The 24,030-nt window shown below is 45.1% G+C and overlaps 1 long non-coding RNA gene and 1 pseudogene across 1 annotated transcript; one reads left to right on the top strand and one right to left on the bottom strand.

The window, feature by feature from the left end:
• Window positions 1-4,110: 4,110 nt before the first annotated feature.
• On the bottom strand, window positions 4,111-14,126 carry LOC140604229 (uncharacterized). The gene is made up of 3 exons (XR_012007231.1): window positions 13,877-14,126; window positions 10,550-10,649; window positions 4,111-4,315 (listed from the first exon to the last, which is right to left on the bottom strand). It is a non-coding gene; the product is annotated as an uncharacterized lncRNA (long non-coding RNA).
• On the top strand, window positions 13,200-22,832 carry LOC140604228 (eukaryotic initiation factor 4A-I-like; annotated as a pseudogene).
• Window positions 22,833-24,030: the final 1,198 nt, after the last annotated feature.

The following is a 24,030-nucleotide window of genomic DNA, read 5'->3' as shown; positions in this document are numbered from 1 at the left end:
GGAGAGAGGGAGAGAGAGAACAGTTTCTCACAATTTTTTTTTTTTTTTTTTTTTTTTTTTTGGCCCTTACCTTCCAGGACACTGAATAGTTAAGTTCCATGTTACTATCAAAAGTTCAAGGTGAGTAATGCTGTGCTTTGTCATTTCAAGATCCCAGGGTGGGATACTGGATCTCATGGCTGTTTATCAGGATGTTTTCAGTTGTAAGACATAGAAAGCCCAGTTCAAACGGAGACAAAAGGAGAATTTATTGGTGTGCATAATTAAAAAAAATATGGGTAGGATCAGATATAGGCCCAGTTGAAATTGGCTCTGGATCAAGTCTTCTGTCATTTTCTAACCTCTGCCCTTCTGGTTGAATTAGTTCTCACATTCATTTTTTTTCCCAACCTACTTTTAGGAAATTTATTTAAAGAATTGACACTCTATTAACTCTTCTAGCATACTCCCCTGTCTGTATACTTCTAAAGTAGTTGTTTTCTGAATCTCTTGTTGTTCCTGTTAGTTACCAGAGGTTTGGCATTTTCCTAAATATTCCATATCTAAATGATAATATCTGTAAGGTTACTGTGAATTATGATTTGCTATTTTTATCATGCATCTGTGTTCTGGAGTATCTTTTTCTTTTCTCCTGTGTAAATTAGGGTTTTTTTTTTTCTAAAAAATAATGCCTGAAATTTTTTTAAAGCAAAATAATTCAGAAAAGGCACTAATGCAATACTGCGGACATACATAAACAATACTGAACATTTTTAGGATATCTGTGTGTATGAATACAGATCTATTCAGGTTTACAAAACTAGAATAATATGCATTCTATGTTGTAACTAGATTTTCTTCACTCATTAATACATTGGGAACATTTTCCATCAATATTGATTTATAACATTTTAATTGTGTAATATTCCAGTAATGCAGACATATCATATTTTAACCAATTTCCTACTGATGAATGTTCAGTTTGTATCTTCTAAATGGTTCAGCAAATAATTAGAACAGTGATATCTATCTTCAAGTTCTTGTACTGTTATTTCCTTGGAAGAAGTTTCTAGAACTAGTGCTGTATCCGAAAATAGTAACTTTTAGATTTGGTGTATACTGGGCTGCTATATTCCCAAAATACACAAGACTGTTCATTTCTCTCAACCCTTACGAGTAAAGGACACACAATCTTGATGGGATAAATATGACCTCCTGGTATTCATCTTGCTTACCAGAAGAAAAGAAATCCTCTGTGGAAAAAGACACTAGACAGAGCCTCCACATATTTTTATGAGCAATGTCTGGCATTAAAATATAAATTCTTATGAGGAAAAATAATGATTAAATACCCAAAGAAAAAGATGGTTGTAACTGACCCATAGTGATCTAGAAATTGGATTTACCAAATATGGATTTTTAAATATCTTTTATTATGTTCATGAAGATGTGGACAATTTCACCAGAGAACTGAAATCTATTTTTAAAATACCATCAAACAGTTCTGGATTTGATAAATACAGTAACTCATTAAGAATTTAGTAGATGGGGGCAGCCCCGATGGCTCAGCGGTTTGGCGCCGCCTTCAGCCCAGGGCGTGATCCTGGAGACCCGGGATCGAGTCCCACCTCAGGCTCTCTGTGGGGTGCCTGCTTCTCCCTCTGTCTGTGTCTCTGCCTCACTCTCTCTCTCTCTGTCTCTATGAATAAATAAAATAAAATCTTTTTTTTAATAAAATAAAATCTTAAAAAAAAGAACTTAGAAGATGGACTTAAATTAGATATGGCTAATGCTGTTTATTCTCAAGTATTTTGCTCAGTAGACTGAGCAACTCCAGGGCAGACACCATGTTTTATTGTGTAATATCTATGCAGTGAATGTTTGTAGAAGTGATGAGGCTTCAGAGGATAGGATCCTTGCTGGAGAGAATGAGTTTTGGGAGCCCTTTGGGCAACACGTCCCATGAACAAGTCTTGCTTTTGAAAGTTAAATCAGACAACTGTTTTTTTTTTTTAAGGTTTTATTTATTTATTCATGAGAGACACACACACACACAGAGAGAGAGAGAGAGAGAGAGAGAGAAAGGCAGAGAGAGGTACAGGCAGAAGGAGAAGCAGGCTCCATGCAGGGAGTCCGAAATGGGACTCGATCCCGGGGCTCCAGGATCATGCCCCAGGGCTGAAGGCAGCACTAAACCGCTGAACCACCCAGGTTGCCCAAATCAGACAACTTTGTCAATAAAAATCTTTCCTGAGATTTCTTTCCAAATCAGTAATTCTGGAACTTCCCATCCTTGGTAATTAAGGCCTAGGTAGTGTGGCTGCATTTGGGAGACTTAGGAAAAAAAAAAGAACATGGAGGATTTGATTTAGAAGCACAAGAAGAGAAGTGAGAATGACAAGGGTTGGTGGGGGCAGGGGGGCAATCTTTGCAGGTAAGAAGCCAAGTGAAGATATCTTCAAGGAAAAGGGTAGATGAGGAAATGTTTCAGGCTAGGAGGAGCCAGTTGTCATAGCTGGTAAATGTTAAACTTCCTACCAGGTAATGCCCAGGCTAAGTAGTTAGGAGGGCCAAGCAGACCTGGTTTTATGGATTCTTTTCTGTCATTTGCCTTCTCCTGTTCCAATGGAAGACAGTTCAGCAAATTCCAGGGAAGTGAGATGTCTTTACATATCTTGTCTAATCTCAGAGATGGATATGTATGTCCAATGAAGGAAGCTTAACATCCGTGGGGGTGAGGAGTACTGCAGGGTCACCATTCTTATGTATTGGAGCCTCAGTAAAGTGAGTGATAGTAATCCTCATTGCAACATAAGAAAATAGGCTTGGGAAAATTAAAAACATTGCCTTAGTCACACAAGTAGCAGGATTTCCACAGGTTGTCAATTTTCAAGATTTTAATTCTTTAAAAAAAAGATTTTATTTATTTATTCATGAGAGACACAGAGAGAGAGGCAAAGACATAGGCAGAGGGAGAAGGAGGCTCCCTGTAGGGAACCTGAAGTGGGACTCGATCCCAGGACCCCAAGATCGTGACCTGAGCCAAAGGCAGACGCTCAACCACTGAGCTACACAGGCATTACAAGATTTTAATTCTTAATTATGAAAAATTTCATAAAGAGAAAATATAATGGTTCCCCACATACTGATCTCTCACATTCAAATTACCAGGATTTTACTACATTTGCTTAATCTATTCCCTTTTACTTTTTATTTTAAATGCTGAAATAATTTAAAGCAACTCTGATATTTTATACCTATTTCAATAGGCATTTCTTAAATATTGGCTTTTTTGGTTTTTTACAAAACCACAAAGCCATTATGAAACCCAATAAAATAATCAAATTTCTGTGATTGCTTCAAATGCTTATTTTACAGTTTAATCTACATGTTTTTTCATTTCTTATTTTTTATTTTATCTTCCTTCCTTCATACTGTTTTTGTCTAATTTTAGTATTGAGATTTTATTGCCCTCTCCTATTTTCTGGGAGAGATTGTGTAGAATTAGTTCTGATTATTCTTTACATGTTTGGTAGAATTCTCCAATGAAACCATCTGGCCTTGGGTGTTGTGCCCAAGGGTACAAATGACTGCTAAGTTTAGGTACTGGTGTGACTACTTAAAAATTGTGTGACCTTATACACATAGATGAATCTCTCTGCCTCTATTTTTTCATTGTTAAGTGAGGCTAATATTTGGAATGTTATGAATGAAAGACTTAATACATGTCAAGCAGTGGAAACTGTACCCTGCTCACAGTAACAACTCATGGATCTTTGTCTCACTAGTCTAATAGATGGTACACACACTCACAAAACCGTGAGAAACATAATTCTTAATAGTTACACACCAAAATCAATCCCCTGAGATCAAGAATAACACAGGAATGTCTACAATCAGGACGCTTGGGTGGCTCAGTGGTCGCCTTCGGCTTAGGGTGTGGTCCCAGGGTCCTGGCATCGAGTCCCACATCTGGCTCCCCATGAGGAGTCTGCTTCTCCCTTTGCCTATGTCTCTGCCTCTCATGAGTAAATAAATAGAATCTTTTTTAAAAAAAGAATGTCTACTATCACATATTATCTATAATTATGGATTTTAGCCAGTGCAAGGAAACAATAATTAAACAAGGAGTAGAAAGGAAACTAATTATTTGCAGATATTATAATAAAATATAATATAAATAAAATATTAGAGGGGCACATGGGCAACTCAGATGGAGTCTTGATTTTAGCTCAGTCATGATCACGACCCAACTGGGGCTCCACACTGAACATGGCATCTGCTTAAGTTTCTCCCTCTACTTCTCTGTTTGCTCCTCCACCATTCCATGCTCTGTCTAAAAAATAAAAATAAATTTAAAAGATTTTAAATATTAGAATTATTAGGTAAATTTAAGTCACAACATACCATAAAATTAAAAATTCAATGATATTCTTATATACTAGCAACAATCACAATGTTAGAAGTAAAAGAATTTGTGAAAAGTTGGAAGTATCAAATAGGCAGAACTAAATCTAATGAAAGAAATGGGAAAAAAAAAAAAAAAAGAAAAAAAAAAAAGAAATGGGAGACCAAGGCAGCCTGGGTGGCTCAGCGGTCTAGCGCCGCCTTCAGCCCAGGACGTGATCCTGGAGTCCCGGAATCAAGTCCCAGGTCTGGCTCCCTGCATGGAGCCTGCTTCTCCCTCTGCCTGTGTCTGTGTCTCTGCCTCTCGTGCGCGCTCTCTCTCTCATTAATAAATAAATAAAATCTTAAAAAAAAAAGTGAGACCAACACAGAAAACAAAACATTACTGAAAGAAATTGCAGACCCAAATAAATGACAGACAGATAATCAAATCTCTCCAAGTTGATCTATAGATTCAGTACAATCTCAATACCAAGCAGGATGTGTGTGTTTAAAATGACAAATTGATTCTAAAATGTGCATAGATATTTAAAGGGCCAAGAACTGTGAAGACAATCTAGAACAACTAGAGGGGTTATGGTTACAAATACCAAACCTTTGATAAAAATACAGTTACTAATGGGATGCCTGCGTGGCTCAGTTGCTTAAGTGGTGGACTCCTGATTTCAGCTCAGGTCATGATCTCGGGGTTGTGAGATCAAGCTTTGTGTTCTGGCTTTGCTTTTCACTGGGAGTCGACCTGAGATTCTCTTTTCCTCTCCCTCTGCCCCTGATCTTAACTCCATAGTATGTAAAAAAAAAAAAAAAAGCAGAAATTGACACTGTATAATCCACCAATTTTACCAGTTTTTTTCTAAAGATTTTATTTATTTATTCATGATAGATGCAGAGAAAGAGAGAGGCAGAGACACAGGCAGAGGGAGAAGCAGGCTCCTTGCCAGGCCAACGTGGGACTTGATCCTGGGTCTCCAGGATCACGCCCTGGGTCAAAGGCAGGCGCTGAACCACTGAGCCACCCAGGGATCCCCAATTTTACCAGTTTTACAAGTACTTTTTTTGTGTGTATATATTTATATAATTTTATGTAGTTTTATGTAACTATTACTGCAATCAAGATACAGAGCTGTCCCATCACCACAGGCTCCCTGGTGCCTTTATAGACACACCCACTCTCACCATCCCTCACCCCTGGCAATCAATAATCTGTTCTCCGTCACTACAATTTTATTTCAAAAATGTTACATAAATAGAATCATACAGTGTGGAAGCTTTTGAGATTGGCTTTTATCATTCAGTATAGTGACCTGGAAATCCAACCCAATTGTTGCTTGTATCAATATTTTTTTCTGTTGACCTTAAAAGTAAAACTGTTATTTTACCAGCAAAAATGGGTTTATTCAGGAATAGCAGAGAATTGCAATTTGGGGCAGGCAAGTTGCAGCAAAAACCATAGGCTAGTCCAACAAATAAAGGAGAGGAATGTTATTTTATGGAGAAGGAGGAAGTTGGAAGAGATTATTTCAAAGGAAAGTCCATTGGACAAATGGAAGAGTCCGAGGTGAGGACAATCTTTCCTTAACTGGTCCGTGTCTTGTAGGAGATGCAGTGGATGCTACAAGATGCAAAGCAATCTTTCCCTGTTGGGATCCGTACAATTACGGATGAGGAGATACAAATCCGTACATTTCTTGATGAGGAGTGGGATGGTATGAGAGCGCCCCCTTCTGGCCTTCTGGCTCTATTTTAGTGAAGTTTCTTTTTATTAATTAATTAATACATTAATTTATTAATGCAGATTCGTATTCCATGGGATAGATGTACTACAGTTTGTTTAACCATGCACCTGTTAGGGCAGCCTGGGTGGCTCAGCGGCTTAGCGCGCCTTCATCCCAGGGCGTGATCCTGGAGACCCGGGATCGAGTCCCACATCAGGCTCCCTGCATGGAGCCTGCTTCTCCCTCTGCCTGTGTCTCTGCCTCTCTCTCTCTCTCTCTTTCATGCGTAAATAAATAAAATATTTTTTAAAACCATGCACCTGTTAGAAGACACTTGGGTTGTTTCCAGTTTTTATTTAAATTCAATTTGCCAACGTATAACACCCAGTGCTCATCCCATCAAGTGCCCTCCTTAAGTGCCCATCTCTCAGTTACCCATCCCCCTTCCACTGTTTCCAGTTTTTGATGTTACGAATAGAGCTGCTGTAAAGAGTCACATACAGGTTTTTGCATCAACATAAGTTTTCATTTCACTTCATTTATTCATAAGGGCTCAAGTGTGCAATATAAGTGCATATCTTGTTTTAAATGAAATTACCAAATACTCCTCTAGAGTATCCATGATGCCTTGTATTCCCACCAGCAACGTATGAGTAATTCAGTTTCTTTACATCCTCACTAGCATAGTGTTTTCACATTTTACATTTTGATCCACATTGTCTGAGAGCCTTCCAGAAAGTCTCTATGAACATACTCTCACAAAAGGTTCATGAGAAATGTACTTCCCTATCCTATTACCAAAGAGTTGACATTGTCAATTTCTCTGTGTCAAATATAAAGAAACAAAGAGAGGACAGATGTTGTAAAAGATACTCATGACCACTGACATTCTGGGAACTTGGATTTCTGTAAGGTTTTCTCCATTCCCTCAGTGGTAAAGGCTATTCACTATGCCAGGACTGTACAAATAATGCGGTTTATGCCAGACACTTGCTTTCCCTCTGGGTCAGGAATTTGAGCTCATTGCTAGGCAGAGCGTGCTGATGTGACCAGCCTGTAATAGAAATCTTGGGTATTGAGTGTGTCTAATGCGCTTCCCTCATAGACACACTTCACATGTGTTGTCACAATTTCCCTTGCTGGGGAATTAAGTGTGTTCTGTATGACTCCATATAGAGAGGACTCTTGAAAGCTTGGATTGTTTTTTTCCTAGACTTCACCCCATGAAATAAAGTTTCAGATAAACTAGACCAAAAAAAAAAGAGGGTGAAGGAGGGAAACACTGAGCTTCCTTGATAGAGAACACTTGGCAGCATTGTCACAACCTCCCTCCCCAGCTGTTGTTGATCTTGTAAATGTTAGACCTGCTGATCAGGGCTTGAGTAAGCTTACAACGAGAGGGTAAACAGGGGGCTTTTAAAAATATTTATTTATTTGAGAGAGAGAGAGAAAGAAAGAGTAGGAGGAGGGAAGAGCAGAGAGAGGGAGAGAGAAACTCAAGCAGACTCTGTGCTGAGTGTGGAACCTGATGTGGGGCTTGATCTCATGACGCAGAGATCATGACCTGAGCCAGAGCCAAGAGTCAGAAGCTTAACCAACTGCACCACCCAGGGACCACCAAAGAGGGACTTTGAAAGACATAGCTGTGTATTTTGTGGCTATTGTACCTGGATGTATGATAAAAATTGATGCAAGTTTATATGCTTATAACCTAAACACTAGAGGGATCATTCCAATTGGGAAAGCTGCAGAGAATGTGTCATGGACCACACTCACTTGTTTCCTGCTGCCTGTGAGCAGGTTGAAATTTAAACTGAATGTTGGTAACAGAATGAGTCTCTGTAACTGATGATTTCTGCTATGTGTCTTGCCTATTGGAGCCTCTGGGGAAAGGGAAGCAACATGAAAAGAATGTCCATCTCCATGTGGAGATACAGTTTTGGAGCTTTCAAAAGGAGATTTTAGTTGCTAATGAGCTCTCAGAAAATCAGATGTCTGACCCTGAGAGGCAGATATTTCTCCAATCTGATGTGCATAGTTTTAAGAGGTCAGTTTGGACTCTAAGAATGACAAGGCAGAAAGGGCTTAGGACAGCTTTACTTGGGCTTGGGCACAGCTGTCTGACCCTTTAGTCTTAGCCTTGCTGCTGCCAGAGAAAAGCAGCTGGCTTTTCTGGAATGCTGAAAATCACAGATCCTCACTGCCTGGACCTGTCTCTCGGCTGAAACCTGATACTGTCTGCCTGAGTTGTTTCAGCCCCAGGATGTACTGTGCTGAATTGAAGTGGGATGGAATTGCTCCACTCAGGAAACTGGCTCAGACCATGTGACGCTTGCACTCCTCTGGGGAACCCTAAGCTGTGACAAAACCTTATGGATGCTCCTGCTTCTGGGTGTATAGCCAAAGGAAATGAAAGCTGTCTACCGAAGAGATGCTGCACCCTCATGTTTATCGCAGCATTATTCACAATAGTCAAGCTATGGAAACAACCTATGTGTCCACCAGCCGATGAATGGATAAAAAAGACATGGTGTATATAATGCAATGAAATTCAGCCATGAGAAAAAAAAGGAAGTTCTGTCATTTGGAACAGCATGGATAAACCTGGGGACATTATACTAAGTGAGATAAGTCAGAGAAAGACAAATATCATATGTATGTATGTGTATGTATATATACATATAAAATATATGTATATTTTTGTATACACATGTATATATGTATATAAAATATATATTTAAATATTTATTTGAAATATAGAGAGAGCATGAGTCCTCATCCTCAAGCTGACTCCCTGCTGAGCACAGAGCCTGATACAGGGCTGGATCCCAGGGCTCTGAGGTCATGACCTGAGCTGAAGCCAGGAGTCAGCCACTTAACTGACTGAGCCACCCAGGTGCCCCACCATATATTTTTTTGTATGCAGAATCTAAAAAAACAGACAAGTCATAAAAGCAGAGTAAAATATCAGTTCCCAGGGGCTAGCTGTAGGGGAATGGGAGTTGGTGAAGGCTACATCTGGAGTCCTATTACACAGTGCAGGGATTATAAACAACATAACTGTATTATAAACATTGAGCTTGCTAAAAGACTAGGTGTTAAATGTTCTCAACACTAGAAGAAATGATAATTATGTGACAACATGTTAACTAATGCTGCAGTGGCAATCCGATTGCTGTATAAATGTATCAAATCAATATGTTGTACATCTTGAATTTACACAATGTTATATGTCAAGTATGTCTCAATCAAAAAAATGTGGACGCTGCTGGACCCTCTGGATTGCATGGAAACACCTCCAGCAAAGGGCTTATTGCCTGATGGGGTCATCTGACACTGAGCTGCTGATCCACACTAGATGATGATACAGAGACTGATTGCATTCCTAGCTCGTGAGACCCATGTGTCAAATAGAAACACATCTGGACTTCTGTAAGGAGAGACTTCATTCAGTAGGGAGAAGCCTCCAATTTCAGAAATCTGAAAGTGTCTCAAATTGAGACAGAAAAACAGTATTTATTTTCCAAGGCAGGGTAAGCAGGCACTTCGTAGGGGAGGAGCAGGTGGCCAAAGCAGGGCTTCACAGAAACATTTTATGTCTTCAAAGACATCTCAAGATCTCCTTGAGATGCTAGAGAATGGTGGGCAAGGTAAGAAATCCAGAAGTAGCACCCAGAAAATGACTCCACTGCTCTCCAAATCCCCTGACCAGGGAACCTCAACAATCACCTAGCCCACACCACCAGCCCTGCCCAGTTTTGGGCTCACACATCCCCCCATTCATTTTACAGTCCACCCTTCATGTGTTTGAGGGACTGTTGATAGGAAGCTGAGGAAGAGCTGGTCACCTCTCAGGCATTGCAGGAGGTTAATTAATAAAATATCCCTGGAGGGTGATGGAAGACTTCATAAAGTCAACACCTGGGTAGGGTTTTGAGGGGCATGTGAAAATTCTCATACCTGCCCTTCAGAAATGAAGGGAGACAGCGCCTCTCAGGTGTAGACACTGGTCTGAGCAAAGTAGTGAGAGAACCTGACTCAAGAAAGACCTTTTCTAGAAAGTTGGGTATAGAAAAGGAAACCCTGCTGGATGTCATGGGCAAAACTGAGTCTAGGGGCACCAGACCTTTATTCCATCCAGTGGGTTTTTCTGGGTGACTCCCAGTTGCTGAGCAGAAGGCATCTATCTGATGGTCCTGGAGCCAGAGAGGGGAAGTTAGTTGGGAGGTAATGCCTCTCCAAGTAGGAAGGGAACTGAACCATGCAGGTGATACATCTCAGGTGCTTCTGATGTGCCCTGCATTATGCTTCACAACAACCCTATGTGGACATTACGATTATCTTCCTTTTACATGGACAAGGCACCAAAGCAGAGAGAGAGAGCAGGCCAGTGGCAGAACCTCAAAGATGTGGCTCTAGAAACCACCCCCTTCCCTATGTTTTATTACCTGGCAAACAGGGCATTTGTCAGCAGAAGCTTCCTCTTTTCTGCCTTTGTCCTCGACTTCTTGTGGTGAGCTGCACTGTGGACCCAAAGATGTCCATGTCCTTTTTTAAAAAAAGATTTTATTTATTAGAGAGAGAGAGGCAGAGACACAGGGAGAGGGAGAAGCAGGCTCCATGCAGGGAGCCCGACGTGGGACTCGATCTCGGGTCTCCAGGATCAGGCCCTGGGCTGAAGCCAGTGCTAAACCACCGAGCCACCCGGGCTGCCCAGATGTCTGTACCCTAATCCCCAGAGTGTGTATGTTCCTTTAAATGGCAAAAAGGACTTTGCAGGTGTGATTAACTTGAAGGTCTTGAGGAGAGTAGCATGGGTATCCAGGTGGCCCCAGTGAAATCAAAAGGGTCTTATAAGAGGAAGGCAGGTGGAGGGAAGGAGAAGTGTTATGCAACTGGCCTTGAAGATGGAGGAAGGGGGCGATGACAGTAGCTTCTAAAAGCTGGGGGAAGGTAAGAAACGCTTCTCCCCATGGAACTTCAGAAAGGAATCTGATCTGCTCAACACTTGATTTTAACTGTGTAAGAATCCTTTTGGGATTTGGATTTCTAGAACTGTAAGAAAATACATTTCCGTTGGTTTCAGTTAGCACAAAGTTAATTTCAACTGCCATCAGAAATGAATTGCCTCCTGGCCTGTCCTTTCACGGATTTGGTGAGCATCCCCTTTTCTCTGTATTTGTCTTTAGAGCAGCCCAGTGACAAATAGCAGAGGTTCTAGACTCAGAGCCAGATTCAAGTCCAGCCATGCCACTTCCAAGCTTTATGACCTGGATAACTTTGTCTCACTGACTCTCAGTCTTCTCGTTTGTTATATGGGAATGACAGTCATCAGAATCCTCATTCTTTAGGGAGAACTGATCTACTGTGCCAGATTTTACATAAATAAGCTCACAAAAACCCCCAAACCACTCTCTGGGTTGGGTTTTGCTATCACTACCCAAATATTGTTTTTTTAAAAAAGATTTTATTCATAAGAGACAGAGAGAGAGAGAGGCAGAGACACAGGCAGAGGGGGAAGCAGGCTCCATGCAGGGAGCCCGACATGGGACTTGATCCCAGGTTTCCAGGATCACGCCCTGGGCTGAAGGCGGTGCCGAACCGCTGAGCCACCTGGGCTGCTTCCCCCAAATATTGTTAAACAGGGAATCGAGTTTTTGTTTGACATGACAAATGAAAGTCAAAGTTTTCATTAGTCCATGAACAAGGAGGAATGTACCTTGGAGCCTCTTCTGGCTTCCAGAAGAAAATCCACCAGCAATTATTCCTTTTTATAAAACAAACATTAAAAAAAAAAAAAAACCTACCATGCAACAATTAAAGCCACCAATCAGGATTTCATAGCTTTCAAAGGCAAAGTTCCCTGGTGTTCAGGTGTCTTACAAGCCCATTGGCAAAGATAACTTCATGAGGGGAAGAGCCTCTGCTTTTCTGCACCTGCCAGGAGATGGGGTGAGGGGACTCCCCAGCTCCCCTGCACCCTCTTGCAAGCAGAATTATAACCGCTTTCCTTCTCCCCACACATTTATTTTTAAAGATTTTATTTTTAAAAAATATTTATTCACGAGAGACAGGCAGAGACACAGGCAGAGGGAGAAGCAGGCTCCATGCAGGGAGCCTGACATGGGACTTGATCCTGGATCTCCAGGATAACACCCTGAGTTGAAGGCAGCGCTAAACCACTGAGCCACCTGAGCTGCCCTAAAGATTTTATTTATTCATGACAGACACACAGAGAGAAGCAGAGACTTGGCAGAGGGAGAAGCAGGCTCTCCGCAGGGAACTCGGTAGGAGGCTAGACCCCAGGACCCCAGGATCACAACCTGAGCTAAAGACATACGCTCAACCACTGAGTCACCCAGGTGCCCCCTCTCCCCACATGTTTAATCTTTGCAACTATCCTACAAGGTAGGCACATGTTTATCCTCCCCTTGCTGATGACCGAGTTAACGCAAAGTTATTTGACCAGGTAGCAGCAATGGTTATGATTTGAACTGGCGCATTTTGGTACCAGGGCCAAAGTACATGTTAGTGGCTCCCCTGCCCACACTGCCCAGGACCAGCATGGCCAGTCTGGGAGCTCTGAGAACAGTCGTTGGCACCATCAGACTCTGCTGTTCTCCTCCCAGGTGAAATTAGCGGTAGCTGGAATCCACACCCCCCTCACCAATCCATGTGGAGCTGTGTCTGTTTCATATAAGGGGCGCTTTTAAAAAATTTTCACAAAGATGCCACGTTGGCTAGAGAATTTCTGGCCTTTGTCTCATGACTTTTCCTTTCTGTAGTTCTGTCTTCTCATGACTCTGGCCTTCCCCTAGAAAAGGAGGAGACAATGACCACATTTCAGGTGAGTTCTTTTATCACCTTTTGTAATGAGTGGCCACCTCTTTTCTCAATATCCTGAAGAGTGAAGGATAACGCCAGATATTTAGTATCTTTAATATATCAGATATTTACTTTTTGATTTCATTCATGGTTCTCATTCTCACTTTTGATTCACAAATAGTGTAAAATTAATAATTCCTACGTTATTTGGTTTACAAATTAATTGTTTTCAATGCTCTTTTAAAAACCTTCATAACTGAGTTTCTAAGGATCATGTCTGCGAGGCGGGATTCCCAATCCAAAGACAATGGCCCCAATGGGATGGAGCCCGAAGGTGTCATTGAGAGTAACTGGAATGAGATTGTTGACAGCTTTGATGACATGAACCTCTTTGAGTCTCTTCTCCATGGCATCTACGCCTATGGTTTCAGAAGCCTTCTGCCATCCAGGTGTGGAGGCCGAGAGAATTAGAGCCATTTAAGTTTAACAGTGGCACAGGTACAGCCATTGTAGCTTCGGCAGCCATCTCAGGCCACCGTGACCAGGCCACTGTGACCAGGTACTGACCTCTACCTTACCCCGGCTACAGAAAAAACACAAAGCACGCTCTTATCAGAATAAGGAAGCAAGAGCTTGTGTGACCTCTTTACTGGAGATTCTCACATCCCCACCCTTACTGAAAAACCCCACCTTACCCCTAGACCAGCCCATAAAATCTAGCTGGAACCCCCCTCGGGGCCCAAGTCCCTGCTCCTCTGTGTCGGGTACACTAGGACCCAGGCTCGAGCTTGCTAATAAACCTTCGTGTGCTTGCATCGGTGTCGGCTCCTTGGTGATTTCTGGGATTCGCAATCTTAGGTGCAACATTTGGGGGCTCATCTGGATCTGAGAAACCCCCAAGACCCCATCCGGAGGGTCCCACGCGTGGTGAGCGCACTCAACCTTTCTACCTTTTGGCGCATATTCTCTGCGAGCTCTAGACTGTATTTCTACGGGTCGGAGTTCCAATGTGTATTAGGTTGACATCAGCTTAGGCGGACGCGCTGGCAGGCCGTAGCCCGGGGGTCTTGGGAGACGTCCCTTGCCCCCGCCGGGAGGACGAAGTCCCCATCTGTGAGGAGGGCCGGCTGCCAGCCCTTCGGTTTACTTTCTGTCTCCGCGGCCGCCCTGGAACGTTCGTTACTGTGTCCTTGTTAACTGTGTGTGCGCTTGTCTGTCTTACCGTGTCTTTGTTAACTGTCATAACTGTCTGCGCCTTGGTGTGGACTGAGGACATAATGGGGCAGACACAAACCACCCCCCTGTCCCTTATGCTCTCCCACTTCTCGCACGTTAGGGAAAGAGCTCACAATCTGAGCACAGACATACGGAGAGAAAACTTTCAAGCTTACTGCATGTCAGAATGGCCAACCTTTGAGGTGGGGTGGCCCCTACAAGGAACTTTCCACCTACCTGTTATCTTACAGGTTAAGTCCCTGATCTTCAGGGATAAATCTGATGGCCACCCTGACCAGGTGCCCTACATCCTGGCCTGGCAGGACATGATCAAGAATCCCCCTCCTTGGCTAAAACCATTTTCACCCCCCAAGGCAGGACCTACCAAGATTCTAGCCCTGTGAAAGGCCGAGAAGGACACTGACTCTAGGACCAAAAAGCCCCTTCATCTGGTCTTGCAGGATTCCTCCCCGGGGGACCTGGTTCTCCCACCGCCCTACCCTCCCCGATGCCCCCTTGCCCTCACATCAGAGGCACCGGGGGCTGCAGAAGGGGCGCCACCCCTCCCTGACGAGGGAGTTCCTGTGCACAGGCCGGCAGCGGGGACACACGGCCGGACCCACCGGGAGGCCCCCCCTCCTAATACAGGGCTGGCTGACTCCACCACCCTTCCCCTCTGCGCCATGGGACCCCCCCCTCCCCACGAGACTGGTGGACAGCCAATGTTATCCTGGCCGTTCTCCACCACTGATTTATATAATTGGAGAACCCAGAATGCAAAATTCTCTGATAATCCAAAAGATCTAATCAGGCTTTTAGATCCTGTTCTCTTTACCCACCTGCCTACTTGGGATGACTGCCGACAGCTCTTGCAGGTTCTCTTCACCAAAGAGAACAAATTCAGGTGGAAGCCCAGAAGTCTGTCCTGGGAGAGGACAGACAGCCGACTCAAAACCCAGACCTCATAAACGCTGCCTTCCCCTTATCCCACCCCACCTGGGACCACAACTTGGCTGAAGGTAAGGAGAGACTCCGGGTCCACCGCCAGACTCTCCTGGCAGGTCTCCAGGCTGCCGCGCACAAGCCTGCCAATCTGGCCAAGGTGTATGATGTGAGGCAGGGTAAGGATGAGAGTCCAGCCGCCTTCTTAGAGAAAGTCATAGAGGCTTTTAGGCAGTACACCCCTATGAACCCAGAAGCCCCAGAAACAAAGGCCGCAATTATCATGGCTTTTGTTAATCAGGCCGCTCCAGACATCAAAAGAAAATTGCAAAGAATAGACGAGAAGAGAAGAGCTTGCAGGACTTAATTGTAGCAGAAAGAGTTTATAATAATAAAGTCTGGAAGAGCAACAAATTAAACTAAGTGACTGGCAGGCTCGAAACCTGGTCAAGATTCTGCTGGCCACAACCATGGAAGACCCACAGGAAAGACAGAGGCACCTCAAAAATCTGGCTTTAGGGACAGGTAAGGAGGATGGCCCTGGTCCCCGTCGGGAATGCCCTAAACTGAACAAAAACCAATGTGCTTATTGTAAGGAAGAGGGCCACAGGGTTGAAAGACTGCCCTAATAAGAGACCTAAGGCCCCCGCCAAGATCTTGGAGATGGAGGACCTGGATGACTAGGGGAGTCGGAGTTTGGCACCCCTCCCCGAGCCTAGGGTAACCCTCAGAGTGGAGGGGCAACCATGGAATTCCTAGTGCACACTGGGGCACAACACTCAGTTTTATTACAACCCCAAGGGAAATTGGCAAGCAAGACTTCATGGGTGCAAGGGGCCATGGGCACCAGACAGTACTCATGAACTACCCAAAGAACTGTGGGTCTCGGCATGGGCCGGGTATCCCACTCCTTCATAGTCATTTCTGAACGTCCCTACCCGTTGCCAGGTTGGGACTTGCTCACCAAGATGGGGGCACAAATCCCCTTCTACCTCAAAGGGGCAAAAATCCTAAACGAGGAGGGGCACCCAATTCAGGTGCTTGTCCTGAGTTTAGAGGACAAATACCGTCTCCATCAAATGCCCTCAGCCCCAATGACTGACATTGATCATTGGCTACAGGAATTCCCCAAGCATGGGCAGAAACTGGGGGAACTGGGTTGGCCTGGCACCGACCGGCCATATACATAGAACTAAAGCCGGGGGCCAACCCTGTCAGGGTCCGCCAATACCCCATGCCTCTCGTAGCCATGTGGGAATCACACCCCATATACGGCGACTACTGGCCTCGGGCATATTGAGGCCTTGCCAGTCGGCATGGAACACTCCCTGCTGCCGGTGCAGAAACCACACTCTAACGATTACAGGCCAGTCCAGGACTTAAGGGAAGTCAACCGGCGAGTAAAGGATATGCACCCCACGGTCCCAAACCCATATACCCTCCTCTCCACCCTGCCTCCAGACAAAACTTGGTATACAGCATTAGGTTTAAAAGATCCCTTTTTCAGCCTGCCTTTAGCACCCAAGAGCCAAGACCTTTTCGCCTTTTAATGGACGCACCCCAAGAAAGGCATCAATGGCCAGCTCACCTGGACTCGACTACCACAAGGGTTCAAAAATTCACCGACCATCTTCGATGAGGCCTTACACGAAGACTTGGGTGAGTTGTGTTCCGAACACCCTCATTTGACCTTATTGCAACATGTAGATGATATCCTGTTGGCGGCAGAGGACCGGGACACGTGCCTGCGAGGCACCAAGGACTTGCTCCAGACCGTAGCGGCCCTAGGATACCGGGCCTCCGCTAAAAAAGCCCAGATCTGCAGAACAGAGGTGAGCTACCTTAGGTACAAATTAAAGGATGGACAAAGATGGTTGACGGATGCACAGAAGGAAACCATCCTGAGGATCCCACAGCCGAAACAGTCCGCCAGGTACGTGAATTCCTGGGGTCAGCAGGATTCTGTCGATTGTGGATTCCGGGTTTTGCCAAGATGGCCAGACCCCTCTATGAGGCCACCAGGCACCAGCAAAATTTTGAATGGACAGAGGCCATGAACAAAGCCCTTAATGACCTTAAACAGGCCTTGCTGTCTGCCCCGGCTCTCAGGTTGCCCGACTAACCAAGCCCTTCTACCTGTACGTGGGCGAGAAAGACAAGGTGGCAGAAGGGGTCCTTGTCCAGTACATAGGTCCCTGGAAGAGACCCATAGCTTATCTCTCCAAAAAGCTGGACACGGTAGCTGCTGGATGGCCCCCATGCTTAAAAATTATTGCCGTGGTGGCCACTATGGTCAAAGACACAGACAAGCTGGCCATGGGGCAAGAACTGCATGTTCCCACCCCACATGCTATTGAAGGGGTACTCAAACAGCCCCCAGACACTGGATCAGCAATGCCCGTCTGACCCATTATCAGAGCCTACTGCTAAACCCCACCAGGATTTTATTCAAGCCACCGACAACCCTGAATCCAGCAATGCCACTCCCTAACCCAGACTGGGGACCCCTCCCCCCCGCATGATTGTCAAGAAATTTTGGCACAGGTGCACGGAGTCACCTGGCCGATCTCCAGGACCAGCCACTGCCGAACACGGATGCCACGTGGTATACAGACGGCAGCAGTTTTGTCCGAGAAGGAATCAGATATGCGGGGGCAGCCGTAACCACGGAAACAGAGACCATCTGGGCAGAGCCACTGGCAGCCGGAACGTCAGCTCAACGGGCAGAACTGGCCGCACTGGCCAAGGCGCTGACCATGGGAGAAGGTAAACGAATAAACATCTACACCGACAGCAGGTACGTCTTCACCACCGCTCACGTCCACGGAGCCCTTCATATATAGAGAGGGCTTCTGACAGCAGAAGGAAAGACTGTTAAAAACAAAACAGATCCTTGAACTCCTGGGGGCCCTCTGGCTGCCCAAGGCCCTAGCCATCATCCATTGTCTGGGACACCAAAAGGCAGACACACCAGTATCCAGGGGAAGCCGGCTAGCTGACCCAAAAGCAAAGGAGGCGGCCCTTTCAGTGACCCAGGTCTTAACAACCACACTACCCGATCCGGGGGCAGCGACCCTGCCCGACACCCCCAACTATACTGATGCTGACTTACACTGGATCAAACGCTTGCTTATGACCCAGTGTTTGCGTGGCTGGTGGAGGGCCGCGGACTCCAGCATCATCCTGCCAGAGGAACTAGGATGATGAGTCCTATCCAAAATGCATCGGAGCACTCACATGGGAACAAGGAAGATGGAAGACCTCATACGACGTGCAAAGATCACTATTAAGGACTCTTGAGCAAAGATCGAGCAGATTGTGGCAAGCTGCCACACATGCCAATTAATCAATGCCACTGCCCATGGATCTAACCCAGGCATCTGGCTCTGGGGGGACCACCCAGGAGCCTACTAGGAAGTGGACTTCACTGAGGTAAAACCTGGAAGATACGGATACAGGTATTTACTAGTGTTTGTAGATACTTTTTCAGGGTGGCCAGAGGCATTTCCCACCAAACATGAAATAGCACAGACCGTGACCAAGAAACTGCTGGAAGGCATCTTACCGAGGTATGGTTTTCCTGTTAAGATTGGATCAGACAACGGACCAGGATTCGTCTCTAAGGTAACACAGGGAGTGGCACTAGTACTTGGGGCAGATTGGGAATTACATTGTGCATATAGGCCGCAAAGCTCAGGACAGGTAGAGAGGATGAACAGAACATTAAAAGAGACCTTAACTAAATTAGCCCTGGAGACTGGTGGGGACTGGGTGACTCTCCTCCCCTTCGCCCTATATAAGGTACAAAACTCCCCATATAAGATGGGACTTACCCCCTACGAGATCATGTTCTGTTTTCCTCCACCTATTATCCCCAATTTAAAACCTGAGGTGCTTGTTGAATTTGATGATCAACAACTTCTTTTCTTGCTCCAAATGTTACAAAGAGCCCATGAACAGGTATGGCCTAAGCTGAAGGCCCTCTATGAAACTGGGCCAACCCCTGACCCCATCGATATCGACCAGGCGATTAGGTGTACATGCAGGGACATCAGCAACAGAAACTCCAACCTCGCTGGAAAGGACCCTACATTGTGATCCTGACTACACCCACGGCTCTCAAGGTCGACGGGATAACTCCCTGGGTCCACTACACTCACATCTGGCCAGCTGATCCACATGCCATCCTCAAAGACTTTGTTCCAGAATGGCAGAGTCAACCCGACAAGGACAATCCCCTAAAGCTAAGACTGCATTGTTCTCATGTACCCTGCTAATGTTACTTGCACTGTATCCCCTCACGGCTAAAACCAACTCTCATCAACCACTAAATCTAACCTGGTAAATCCTCACCCCGAGTTCTATGGAAATAATAACCCAGCTGTCAGGAATACACCATAGGGGAACCTGGTGGCCCAATCTAACCTTTGACTTATGCAACCCAGACGTTTCAGGGCCCACCACGGCCCCTCGGCTCTACTTGGCCAAGTACCCGGATGTGTCAGCGTGTGGAGCTTAATTTCCCTCTCTGCCACCTGCTTTTACGCATGCCCGGCCCCCTCTCTGTCTGACCATAATAAGGTCTCCAAATGTGGAGGCCCCGAGGATTACTTCTGTAAAACATGGGGTTGCGAACAAACTGGGACATGTTATTGGCTGTCACAGGATCCAGATGGCCTTATAAAAATCCAATGAAATCCACGGGCCCCTCATGCTCGGGCAGCACGGGAGCAAACTCCCATCTCCTCTGTAACTCGGTCACCATTTCCTTTATGGAGGTTGGGAAACAATACAAACTGGGGAATAGGACTCCTATGGGGACTCCGGCTTTATCTACACAGGCACAATTATGGAGCCCAATTCATGATCAGGCAACTTGAAAAGCCTGTAAGTCAAACTCAAGGGGTAGGCCCCAACCCTGTGCTAGTGCCAACCCAATCTCAGGCAAAAACAAGGCCACCAGTGGTCAAAACTGCAGTACCCTCTTTAAAATCCTCCTGTAACCCCTCCAGTCGGGATACCCCAGTTCTGACTTGCCTTCCCTTCGACCCCTCTCAGCACCCTCTTTTGACCCTAATGTCCCGGGCTTACAAATTCCTCAATGCAACTAAGCCCACTCTTACCCAATCCTGCTGGCTGTGCTATGACATCTGCCCCCTCTTCTATGAAGGAATTGCAATAACAGGTCAATATAAAACAACCTTCAGTCCCAATGACTGTAGATGGCAGCAAAAGACTCAAGGACTCACTTTACAATCAATATCAGGTCAGGGGCTCTGTATAGGACCCCCTCACCCCAATACCAGTCCCTATGTAATGATATCAAATCTATATCCAGCCAGGACTACCACCTACCTCCTCAAAATGGTTAGTGGGAATGTTCTACAGGCCTAACCCCCTGTTTTCATGGCTAGACAATCAGACAAAGGGCTTCTGTGTATTAGTTCAACTACTTCCTAAAATTATTTATCACTCAGATGAGCAGGTGCTTCAATGGTTCAATGCAGGTACCCACAAACGAGATAGAAGAGAGCCCATCTCAGCTGTCACCATTGCTGCACTGTTAGGACTTGGGTTAGCAGGTGCAGGGACAGGTATCACCTCACTAGCCGCACAGAACTCCCACTACGACAGTCTTAAAGCAGCAATTGATCTAGACATAGAACGGATAGAAACCTCTATCTCCCGCCTCCAAGATTCCCTAACATCCTTGTTCGAGGTTGTCCTTCAAAACAGAAGAAGATTAGACTTAGTCTTCTTACAACAGGGAGGGTTATGTGCTGCCCTAAATGAAGAGAGCTGTTTCTACACTGACCACCCAGGGATAGTCTGTGAATCTATCGCAAATGTCAGGGAAAGTTTGGTTAAGCGAGAATGAGAACAGCAACAAGGCTGGTTCAAATCCTGGTTCAATCGTTCCTCCTGGCTCACTACCTTGTTGTCCACCATAGCCGGGCCCCTCATAATCCTCCTCCTCACCTTTGGGCCCTGCATTATCAATAGATTAGTTACTTTTGTCAAAGACAATGAGTACAGTCCAGCTTATGGTACTTAGATAACAATACCAACCACTAGACCTTGTTACTGAGACCAACCTGGACCCATGATTGGATCCTTCTTTAGGTTCCCCTGAGAGGGGGAAATGTGGAGGCTGAGAGCACTGGGGCCATTCAAGTTTAACATTGGCACAAGTACAGCCATTGTAGCTTCGGCAGCCATCTCAGGCCACTGTGACCAGGTACTGACCTCTACCTTACCCCGGCTACAGAAAAAAAAAAAAAAAAAAAAAAAACACAAAGCACGCCCTTATTGGAATAAGGAAGCAAAAACTTGTAAGACCTCTTTACTGGATATTCTCCCACCCTCACCCTTACTGAAAAACCCCACCTTACCTCTAGACCAGCTCATAAAAACCCAGCTGTAATCCACCTCAGGGTCCAAGTCCCTGCTCCACTGTGTCGGGTATACTTGGACGCAAGCTCGAGCTTGCTAATAAACTCTTGTGTGCTTACATCGGTGTTGGCTCCTTGGTTTCTCGGATTCGCAATCTTGGACACATCACAGGAGCAAGCTATGCTTCCTTGTATTAAGGGTTATGATGTGATCGCTCAAGCCCAATCTGGGACTGGGAAAACAGCCACTCTTGCCATATTGATTCTGCAGCAAATTGAATTGGATCTAAAGGCTACACAGGCCTTGGTCCTGGCACCCACTAGAAAGTTGGCTCAGCGGATAAAGAAGGCAGTTATGGCATTGGGAGATTACATGGGTGCCTCCTGCCATGCCTGCATCGGGGGGACCAATGTATGTGCTGAGGTGCAGAAGCTTCAGATGGAGGCTCCCCATGTCATGGGCACCCCAGGTCATGTGTTTGACATGCTGAACCACAGATACCTGTCTCCCAAATACATCAAGAGTTTTTGTACTGGACAAAGCTGATGAAATGTTAAGCCATGGATTCAAGGACCAGATCTATGACATATTCCAGATGCTCAACAGCAACATCCAGGTGGTTTGGTGTCTGCCATGATGCTTTCCGACGTGCTTGAGGTGACCAAGATGTTCATGAGGGACCCCATTCAGATTTTGGTCAAGAAGGAGGAGTTGACCCTGGAGGGTATCCACTTCAACGTGGAGTGAGAGGAGTGGAAACTGAACACTGCGACTTCTATGAGACCCTGACCATCATGCAGGTGGTCATACTCATCAACACCCGAAGCAAGGTGGATTGGCTCACCTAGAAGATAAACACCTGAGACTTCACTGTGTCCGCCATGCACCGAGACATGGACCAGAAGGAACAAGATGTTATCATGAGGGAGTTCCACTCAGGCTCTAGCAGAGTATTGATTACCAATCACCTGCTGGCCAGAAGCATTGACCGTGACCTTTCCACCAACAGGGAAAACTATATTCACAGAATCTGTCATGGTGGATGATTGGGCCGTAAGGGTGTGGCTATTAACATGATGACAAAAGAAGACAAGAGGACTCTTTGAGACCTTGAGACCTTCTACAACACCTCCATTGAGGAGATGCCCTTCAATGTTGCTGACCTCATTTGAGGCACGGTCTTGCCACCTAGCCTGACACGGGCCTTGGTCTGGGGGGCAGAAGAGGAGCAGGAGTGGGGAGGGAAGGGAGCCAAGGGATGGACATTTTGTCATTTTTCCTTTTCTTTGAATAAATGTCACTTTTTGAGGCAAAAAAAAAAACTTTATAACTGCAGTTGCAGTTATAGACAATGTATGATTTTGACTGGTGCTTTCTTTGCCTATTTATTATATCCACTTTGTTATTTTTTAAAAAAGATTTTATTGGGATCCCTGGGTGGCGCAGCGGTTTGGCGCCTGCCTTTGGCTCAGGGCACGATCCTGGAGGCCTGGGATCGAATCCCACGTAGGGCTCCCTGCATGGAGCCTGCTTCTCCCTCTGCCTGTGTATCTGCCTCTCTGTCTCTCTCTGTGTAACTATCATGAATAAATAAATAAAATCTTTAAAAAAAAAAGAAAATTAAAAAAAAAAGATTTTATTTATTTATTCATGAGAGAGACAGAGAGAGAGGCAGAGACACAGGCAGAGGGAGAAGCAGGCTCCTAGCAGGGAGCCCGATGTGGGACTCAATCCTGGGTCCCCAGGATCACGCCCTGGGCTGAAGGCGGTGCTAAACTGCTGGGCCACTGGTGCTGCCCTCTTATATCCACTTTGAAACGTAATTCCATGTAATTCATACCATGTAATTCACCCATTTAAAGTGTAAAATTCAGTGGTTCTTGGTATATTCAGGTATGTGCAACTATCCCCACGATTTTAGAACCTTGTCATCACCTCTAAAAGCAACCCTGTACCATTCAGCTATCTCCTCACCCCCTCATAAAAATAGAATCCTCTAGTATGTAGCCCTTTATGACTGGCTTCTTTGATTTGGTATAATGGTATGTATCACTGCTTCCTTTTCATGACCGAGCAATATTCCATGGTATGGATGTAGCACATTTTGTCCATCATTTGGATGGTTTCAACCTTCTGGCTATATTATTTATAATACTGTTGTAAGCATCTGTGCACGTGCTCTTTTACATGGACATCTGTTTTCATTTCTCCGGGGTATTTCTCTTGGGTAGAGATGGAATTGCTGGTCATAGGGTAACTCTGTGTTGAACCATTTGAGGAACTGCTGGACTGTTTTCCAAAGTGGCCATACTATCTCACACTGCCACCAGGAGTGTATGCTATTTACAGTTTCTCCACATCCTTTTAGTTTATTTCCAGCCTTTGTCACTTAGGAATAAAGCTGCCATAAATGCTTGCATGTAGTTTTTGGATGTGTGTCTGTTTTGGGTAACTACCTAGGAATGAGATTGCTAGATCTTAAGGTAAGCTTTAGTTAGTTTTATTACAAACCATCAAATTATTTTCCAAGTGCTATTATATTTTGTGCAACAGT

This window comes from Canis lupus, chromosome 1, assembly GCF_048164855.1.
Source record: "Canis lupus baileyi chromosome 1, mCanLup2.hap1, whole genome shotgun sequence".
Taxonomy (NCBI): domain Eukaryota; kingdom Metazoa; phylum Chordata; class Mammalia; order Carnivora; family Canidae; genus Canis; species Canis lupus.
The sequence above is the reverse complement of the archived record's forward strand: the minus strand, read 5'-3'. Positions and strand labels throughout refer to the sequence as shown.